Here is an 8,597-nt window from a genome sequence, read left to right as displayed (position 1 = left end):
CCTTCTTCTTGAACATCCACCTACCCGAGAGACATCTTAGCAGTAACTGGCATGTCATAGCAAGCCACCCATATTCAGAATTCTTGGTGTGTTTTTAATTGGGTTGAAGTTATTTGGCATTCTGTATGCTTCAGTTATGTGAGTGTCAGATTTTTTCCCCATATTTGAGAAACACAGAAGCATATTGTGTTTTCTGCTATTACTTCTGCCCATATTCTTTTTATATAATTTCTATTGACTGCTTCTTCCTGATTGATACCTATTATTCTCACATTGTTCATCTTTGCATCATCTTGCAGGTTGTGAATTATTGTTTTCTTCATCCTAGTTGCTCTTAACAGATCTTTTCTTACCTTTTCACTAGCTGCACCAAGGTCTTCAAGATCTGAAACTCTGCTTTCACTTTCACTCAAACAGTTTTGCAAGCTTGTGGTTGAGATTTTAAGTTCCTCTATATCTCTTTGACTCTGCTTCATGCAATCTATTTCTTTCCTGTATTACTCATTCCAGGAGTTCGTCATTTTTCTAATCTCCTCTATTTTTTTTTATCTTTGTGTTCTTTAGAAGAAGTTATTGATTCTTTTACTGCAGTTATTTTCAGATTGGGTTTCCTCCATATGTTTCTGTATTTAATTCTTTACTTCTGATACTATGAATTCAGATATTTCTTTTTTTTATTTCATAAATTAATTCTGCTCTGAGTTCCTCTATATATTTCTGCTGTTGTTTGTTTACTTCCAACGCTATTAATTCATACATTTCTGCTGAGCTAGTGTGCCCTGCACTTGTACTGGGGGGCTCAAGGCCTGAGATTGCATTTTGCTCCTTCTCTTTGTCATTTTTTACAGCACTGACCTCTGGCCTTTGGTGTAGGGCTTTGGTACAGTTATCACCTTAGCACGTCCTGCAATTCAGGGGCAGATCTGTTAAGTTTGAGTTTATCTAGTTATGCCTGGCTTGGATCTAGCTATTGTGTTCAACTCCTTCCTGCTGCAGCCCGTGGAAGTGAACCTGTTCTGCCCCTGTGGCACAAGAGTGAACTTGTGGTGCCCCTCTGTTGTGCCCCTGGCCCAGGGGGCACAGGAGAATGCGGAAGCTCTCCCACACATTAGCCAGGCCTGGGCTTGGGCTGGATCTGGGACTCTTGAGAGGGTCACAGAAGTTCTCACTCACTAGGTGGACTTGGGGCCTGGGGCTCCAGAGGGCTTAGGGGTCCCAAAGGCATGGCAGAGGGTCTCACTCATGTAGCGTGCCTGGGTTTTGTTTCAGAGAGGTCCCGCTGGCGCAGTGAAGCTGGAGCTCTCCCACACCCTGCTGAGCTATTTGGACAGCCCTGTAATATTACATTGTAATAACTTTGTGTGTGTGTGTGTGTGTGTGTGTGTGTGTGTGTGTGTGATTTGCTCAGCCTGCCCTGGAGGCAGGGCTGGCACAGCATATGGTGCTAAGATCTAACCATGGTCCCTGCATGCTTGCTTAAGTTTGCCTAAGGAGGCAGTTTAGACCACTGAGCTATCTCACCAGCCCCTGGAATATCTATTTACATAGCATATAAATTATATTGTATTAAGTATTATAAGTAACCTATAGATAATTTATACCCTTTTTTTATTCTTTTTCGGTACCAAGAATCAAACTCAGGACCTTGTGCTTGCAGTGGGGCTCCGTGCCATTGTGCCATCTCTCCAGCCCTGATAATTTAAAGAGTATTGCACTGTCCCTCTGATATGAGAAACTGAAAGTGTAAATAAGAACCAAAATGTATGGTAGATATTGAGAAATAGGAAGAAAGTATTCAAAAGGAAACTAGGGAGGGGGAAGGGGAAAAGGAAGGAAATGAAAAGAAAAAAATGAGAAAAGAAAGAAAAAATGGAAACAAAGCTTTGTAAATAAGGAGAGGAAGAGAGCTAGAAGAGAGGGAAGGGGAATGGAGAAAAAGAGGTACCAAAATGTATCATGTTCAGGTACAAATTCCCCATGATGAATGTGATCAATGTGTATATCTAACTTGTACCAATAAATTTAATAATTAAAGAAAAGTATAGGAGCTGGGGAGATGGCTCAGTGGAATAAGTGCTTCCCCGGCAAGCACAAGGGCCTGAGTTCAATCCCTGGTTTAAAAAAAAAAAAAAGTATATGGGAGGTTTATGTAGGTTATATAAAAATATCACCCTGTTTTATATGAGGAAATTAAAAATTAAAGGATTGTGCTACATGTAGATGTAGAGTTCTAGAACCAGCCCCTGATGATACCAAAGGATGGCTGTGACCCAAAAGTGATACAGAAACATGTTCCTGGGACCAGAGAGAAAAGCTGGGGCAAGAGGCATGATGCTGAGAAAACCAGGATGGCAGCTGTAGTTGAGTGCAAGGTCCACAGAACTCTTATGAATAACCAGAAATGAAGGCAACCAAGCACTGGCATAGTATAAAGCTGGAAGAGGGAAAGGGTGAGGACGTCCAGGTTCAGGTTAGCATGGGAAGGAAGCAAGATAAGCTCACCACACCATGGTCTCTCTTAGAGCCCTGGTGTAGGAGAGGGCCAGGCTGGCAGGTGAGCATGCTGGTGGGGGAGGAGGTCTCAGCTTTTTCCTTCAGTAGTGAGTATGAAAGTCTTAAGTGGGGCAGAGACTTGCAATGTGGACTAGAACAATTATACTTGCACATGACAACTTCCTAAGGAATTTTGAAAAATCCTAATGCCTTGGTCCCTTGTTCCATTCTAGGAATGGGAACCAGACATTATATTTTTCAAACAATCTTCAGATAACTCAATATGTACCCACAATTGAACATCACTAATGTAGAAAGTACACTTATGAGATATCTGCCCCCCAAGCAAGTGGACAAGTTGTGTGACTTCAAAAGGTGAGATGACATAGAACCAAGGCCTCCAACCAGCCACCTGAAAAGAGGTACTCTAACCTGCAGGCTCAACCTGCCTTCCCTCTTTCCCATGATCCCACTGCTACCTCATCTCTGAGGCCAAATGTTCTGAGATTAAGTGATCAGATCAGAATTGGATCAAAATCCCAGCTAGTAGGAATGTAAAACAAGCATTCTGGGGTGGGTGCAGATGCTTTGGTGGCTGAGAAATCTAGGAGAAGGGACTTAGAAAACATCTCCAGGAAATCAGGGCCACACCAAAAATGCTTTGAGAGGAAAGAAAGCGCATGGGTAAACCAGGTATGGGTATGGGCATTATTAGGAAGAATTCAAAGGATGAGGGGTGTTTTGTTTAGAAAATTATTTATGGCTGTCCTACCATAAGCATCATTGGGTGACCATGGCATTTGAGTCATAAATGAATCTTCTCATGCAGATAGCAGACCTCACTCATTGAAATGGCTGTGTGTCTTTCTATATAGTGCTACTTGTGGTAGTATGAGAATTGGTTGTCAACTTGTAACACCCAGCTGAACTGAATCAGGGGGCTGTTAGGAGCTGTTGGTTTTCTTGGAGGAATTTGCTATGCTGGCTTTCTTGATATAAATGCAGTTATTTTCATTACTGAAAGAGTTTGCAATCTCACTGTAGTTCAGGATGGCTGTGGTACTTTTTTGGGGAGCTCTGATTCTTACTTTGACTATCCTTTCCTGGCTCCAGTGCAGATCCCTCAGCCTGCTAGCACAGATCCTTTATCCCACTGGCAAATACTTTCTAGCTTCCATCACTGACCTTGAGGCCTTCCCTGTGCAGATCTGTGAAACCGGCCTGCATGAGACATTGTCACGGGCTCTTAGCCACAAGTTGGATGTGTGTGTGTGTGTGTGTGTGTGTGTGTGTGTGTGTGTGTATTATTTATTAAGGGCTCTAGGTCTTCAGTTGGACTCAGGTAGGACATTGCCATGGAATTTAGGCCCCCAGCTGGATTTCTTTGGTCTTAGTGTGTGGACAGATTTCCTACACTCTCTTTGTATATGACTCTTTGGGTCACTATTATAAAATAATCTTATAAATTGAATAACCTCTATTGTACTGTTTTCCCTTGCAAATCTCTGGCTATAACACTACTAATCAAAGTTGCCATGAAAATCAAAAATTATTGGCCATCCTGCATCTAAATTAAGAGGCAACTGTTTTTTCCCTGGGCCAACAATACAATATAAGCATGGTGGATTGTATCAAGTCAGAGCAGGAAACCAAAGAAGCCTGTGCTATGCAGAAGTAAACTGATTTTTTTAAGGTCTTGTGGTATTAGGATTTGATACGTTTTTCTATCTAATTATGCCTGTTCACACAATTCTTTTCTTTTTCAGCTTCAGCAAGGAGTATAGATTTATTTTAGGGTTTTGATTTTGTTTTTGTGTTAAGGATTGAACCCATTGCTTTATGCATGCTAAGCATGACATCACCACTGAGCTATACCGCAACCCTGAACATTTTTTAAAATCTCAGGATTATCAAATAGAAGATTGGAATCTGAGATCAAAGAAGTAGGATTTACAAAGACATTAATGTGCTGGGGATGTTGCTTAGCATTCACACAATGCTTGATTTCCTTTCGTCTCATTCTCCCAGTGGCATTTCCTTTCAGTACAATCTCTCATAATTCTCCCAACCCCCTCTTCATTTTCTCCAAATTGGCTGGTGTGCTCCTGAACTGTAAAGTGAACAGGGCTGCTGGAGGTAGTCTGACCCCAAGGCAGTCTTCCAAACCTAGACTGAAAAGGTGACTAGGGAGTCGTATGATTCAGCACTGCCTCTCCAAGCTGAGTAGCCATTTGTCCCTATTTGAATCTAATTTGTGATCTTCTGCAAATGCTTTAGGTTTCGAAGGCACCAAATGTTCCCTAAGCATGTCAAACAAAAACACAAGAAAAGAACAGAAGGTTAATATTTCACCCAGCCCTCTGAACAGAAAGAGCAAATGAAGCTAAAAAAATTGCTTTCAGTGCATGCAGTACTGGAAATATTAGATGGAATCAAATGTTCTTAACCTCCCTTTACATCTAAATACCAGAGCCTGGTTCCCATCTCTGAAAAGATTGGTCCTATATTGCCAAACACTGGTAAGACATACTTACTTGGATATCTTGTTGCTGTGAGTATCACTACCATACTTCTGCTGACCCAAAATAGGAACCTCAGGGTCATCAGTGATGCTCCTTTCTTATTCACAGGCCCCATTCTCTTCTTGTCCACCATGTCCTCTTGTTCCTGTCCTTATTGTTTAAACCTTGGATTACTCCAGTCACTTCTGACACATCCTTCAGTGTCAGTCCCCTCCAAAGCAAACCAATATTTCTAAACATAAGCTTCCTCTCTTCACACCTCTTCTTTATAAACTTCAGTGGATTTTATTTCTTTTTAAAGTTTAATTTTATTTTGAAAAGCAAAAGCAAAAGCAAGAAGATAACTCAGCTGAATAAGAGCTTGCCTGACAAGCACAAGGGCCTGAGTTCAATCCCCAGCTCAGCAAAAAATAGATAAATAAATAAGTAAACAAAAATCAGAAACAAAGACAGAAACAGGGTAACATACAACAATATATATGTTACAGGTTTTGAAAACAAGAATATCTGATTAACAATGGTTGATATATTATCTATCTTTATCACCAAATCTGTTGCTCAGATTAACAGATATAGTTATGTAAGATTGGACATATGATTGTATATTGCTGCTTGATTTCAAGAAATCTTAAATTTTTGTTCTTCTCTCTTTTTTTCTTTTTTTCCCTTTTTAATTTTTAAAAAGAGAGTAGAGTAATAATTGATATAACATTAAAAATGGTACACATTTCAAAGACCAAGATGACAGGTATTCAAGCATGGTTTTTGTATTACACTTTGCTGTCCTTGATGTAGTTGCTTAGATTGCAGATATCAGCATACAGAGTTAGTCAAGGTGACAATCTGACACATTAACGCTATTTGAAAAGAAACTGATGGAATTTTTTTGTACAATCACCTCAGATATCCTGTATATATGCTAGCATGCTTCTCTCACTGCCTTCCCCCCATCTTTTCTCCTTTCATCTTCGTAGTTTAATCCTTAAATTTTGTTTCTTTCCATCTTGCTATATCTATTATAACTTTCAGTTTTTATTTCTTCTTTTAGGCTCTTACACAAGGGAGACAATATGATGTTTATACATGTTGGTCTGATTTATTGCACTTGTGAGTATAGCCTCTAGTTGCATCCACTTACTTATGAAGACTTTGAGTTTATCTTTCTTTATATCTGAGGAATACTCCATTATATAAAAATACCACATCTTTTTCATCTATTCATCAGATGATGGGAATTTTGATTGCTTCCAAGATTTTGTTAGGGCAAATTGTGCTCCTATAAATATGGGTGTACATATATTGTTGTGATATGATATTTTCAGTTCTTTTGGGAAAATTCCCAGAAGGGCGATAGCTGGATTGAATGGGATTTTCAGTCCTAGGTTTTTGACTGACTTGCATAGTGGTTGTACCTACCTACATTACACCAGCAGTGGAGAAGGGTTACTTTCCCCTTTCAGCTTCTCCAGCATTTGTTATTAGTTGATTTCTTTATGATAGCCATTCTTTCTGGGGTGAGAATGGTATCTCAATATTATTTTAATTTGCAATTCTCAAATGGCCAGTGATGTGGAGCATTTTTTTAGGTACTTATTTGCCTCTTGTATTTCTTCCTCTGAGAAGTGTGTATTCATCTCAGATGCCATTTTCAGAGTAGGTCTTTAAAATTTGGGGACCTAAATTTTTTAGTTCTTTATATATTCTAGATAGAAGACCTTTTGTCTGAGTGATTATTGGTTAAGATTTTTTCCCCAATTAGTGGATTGTCTCTACTCTGTTGGTCATTTCTTTTGATGTGCAGAAACTTTTCCATAAGAGGAGGTCTCAGTTGATGATTCTTCGAAGTATTTCCCATGCAGTTTGATTTTTGTTCATGAACTGCCTGCCTACACATATGTCTTTAAGATTTCCATCTACTTTCTCTTGCAGGAGATTTAGTGTTTCTGTTTTACTGTTTAGATCTTTAATTCATTTTGACTTTAGTTTAGTGCATAGCAGTAGACCCAGGTCTAGTTGTAGTTTTCAGCATGGGGACAGCCAGTTTTTCCAGCACCATTTGTTAAAGAGGTTATCTTTCTTCCAATGAACATGTGTGGACCCATTATTAATGATAATATAGCTGAGTGTGTTTGTAGTTGTATCTGCGCCTTCTATTCTGTCCTTCGATCCTCTCTATTGATTGATAGTGAGATATTGGTTTCTTTTCTGTGCTGTCCTCTGTCCTTCAGTTTAGGGCTTTGGTGAGGTTACTACCCAAGTACCTCTAGATATTATTACCCAAGAGAGAACTTGTGGTTAAGGCAGATATGGTTTTCTATTTACAGTAATGCAATTAGCAACACTAATACTGGGTAGTGAGAGCATTTGAAAAACTTTTGTAAGTAATGGGTTTGTATCTTAGAAAATAAGAATAAACATTTTGGCTGTATAGCTAAGCAGATATTAAATTGGGAATTTGTATCAAAATTAGTTTCCTTAAGTTCTGTCTGGTCACCTCCCCTTGATGTACCTGGAATCTTTCAGTCAGACTAGTTCACCCCAGTTACCTGTTGCCACTTCTGACTCAAGAGGATGCTCCCATAGATCTGGGTCTAGGTCCTGGCCCCACTGGGCCTAGCAGTTTGCCTCAGCTCACTGGGTTGGGATCTACTAAACTCAGATTTTGGCTGCTGTGCTTGGCTTTTCATGCTGTTGCTCATAGAGTGAACCCGCTGTGCCTTGCTGGCTAGATGTTCTGCTCCTTTCTTAGCTCACTGGGTTTCTTTGCTGAAGTTCTGTCGCCTGGGCCCAGACCAGACCTCTGCTAATGTTCCACTGCCCCATCCCTAACAGGGGCTCTCTGTTGAAGGTGCTGTTATTCAGTCCCAAACACCTTCAGTGGATTTTCATGCTGAGATACAATGTTCTTAGTCCTGGGACATCACATTTGTCTTTGAGATCATTTCCAACTATTTCCTAACAGTACCACTCTGTTCCAAAAACTCATATTTCTCTCCAAAGTGAGCCACTTATATAGTCTACAGTGGCCACTGCTTGCCTTTCAGCTTGCAGCAGGGATTTAAGGAAGACCCCTAAAATAATCCCATGTCTCTAGCGAGACCTCATTGTCAACTCACCACCACCATTGAGGCTGTTTGCATCTTTCTTTTTAGCATTGTGTTTATTTCCTGAAAAATCTGTCTCCCCTGTTCATCCCTAGCTTCCTGAGCCCTAATATCCATGCAACCTCATGCATCCCCTTTTTGGACCCCATCTTGCCCTATTTTTTAGTTCCCAAAACAATATTAGTGTGCTTTTTGGATCCTACTAACCATACATAGCAAAACCTCTACACTTAATTTCTCTGTGTGGTTTTTTTTTATTTTCCACTTTTCATTGGAAATAGACCCTCCCTGAGGACACATCTCACTTGGCATCTGATTAAACATAACTGCTTTCTGTCCCATATCCCTATGGCCAATTAGCCTGAGGTAGGTGGATTGGTGTCCTCTTTGTTCCTCTTTTATGTCTTTAGGACATCTTTTTCTTTCCTCCTTATAATATTACCCTCCATAGCATGCCATTCTATTATACTGCCACTGC

Source organism: Octodon degus, unplaced genomic scaffold, assembly GCF_000260255.1.
Source record: "Octodon degus isolate 3935 unplaced genomic scaffold, OctDeg1.0 scaffold00068, whole genome shotgun sequence".
Taxonomy (NCBI): Eukaryota; Metazoa; Chordata; class Mammalia; order Rodentia; family Octodontidae; genus Octodon; species Octodon degus.
Note: the sequence above shows the minus strand (reverse complement) of the source record.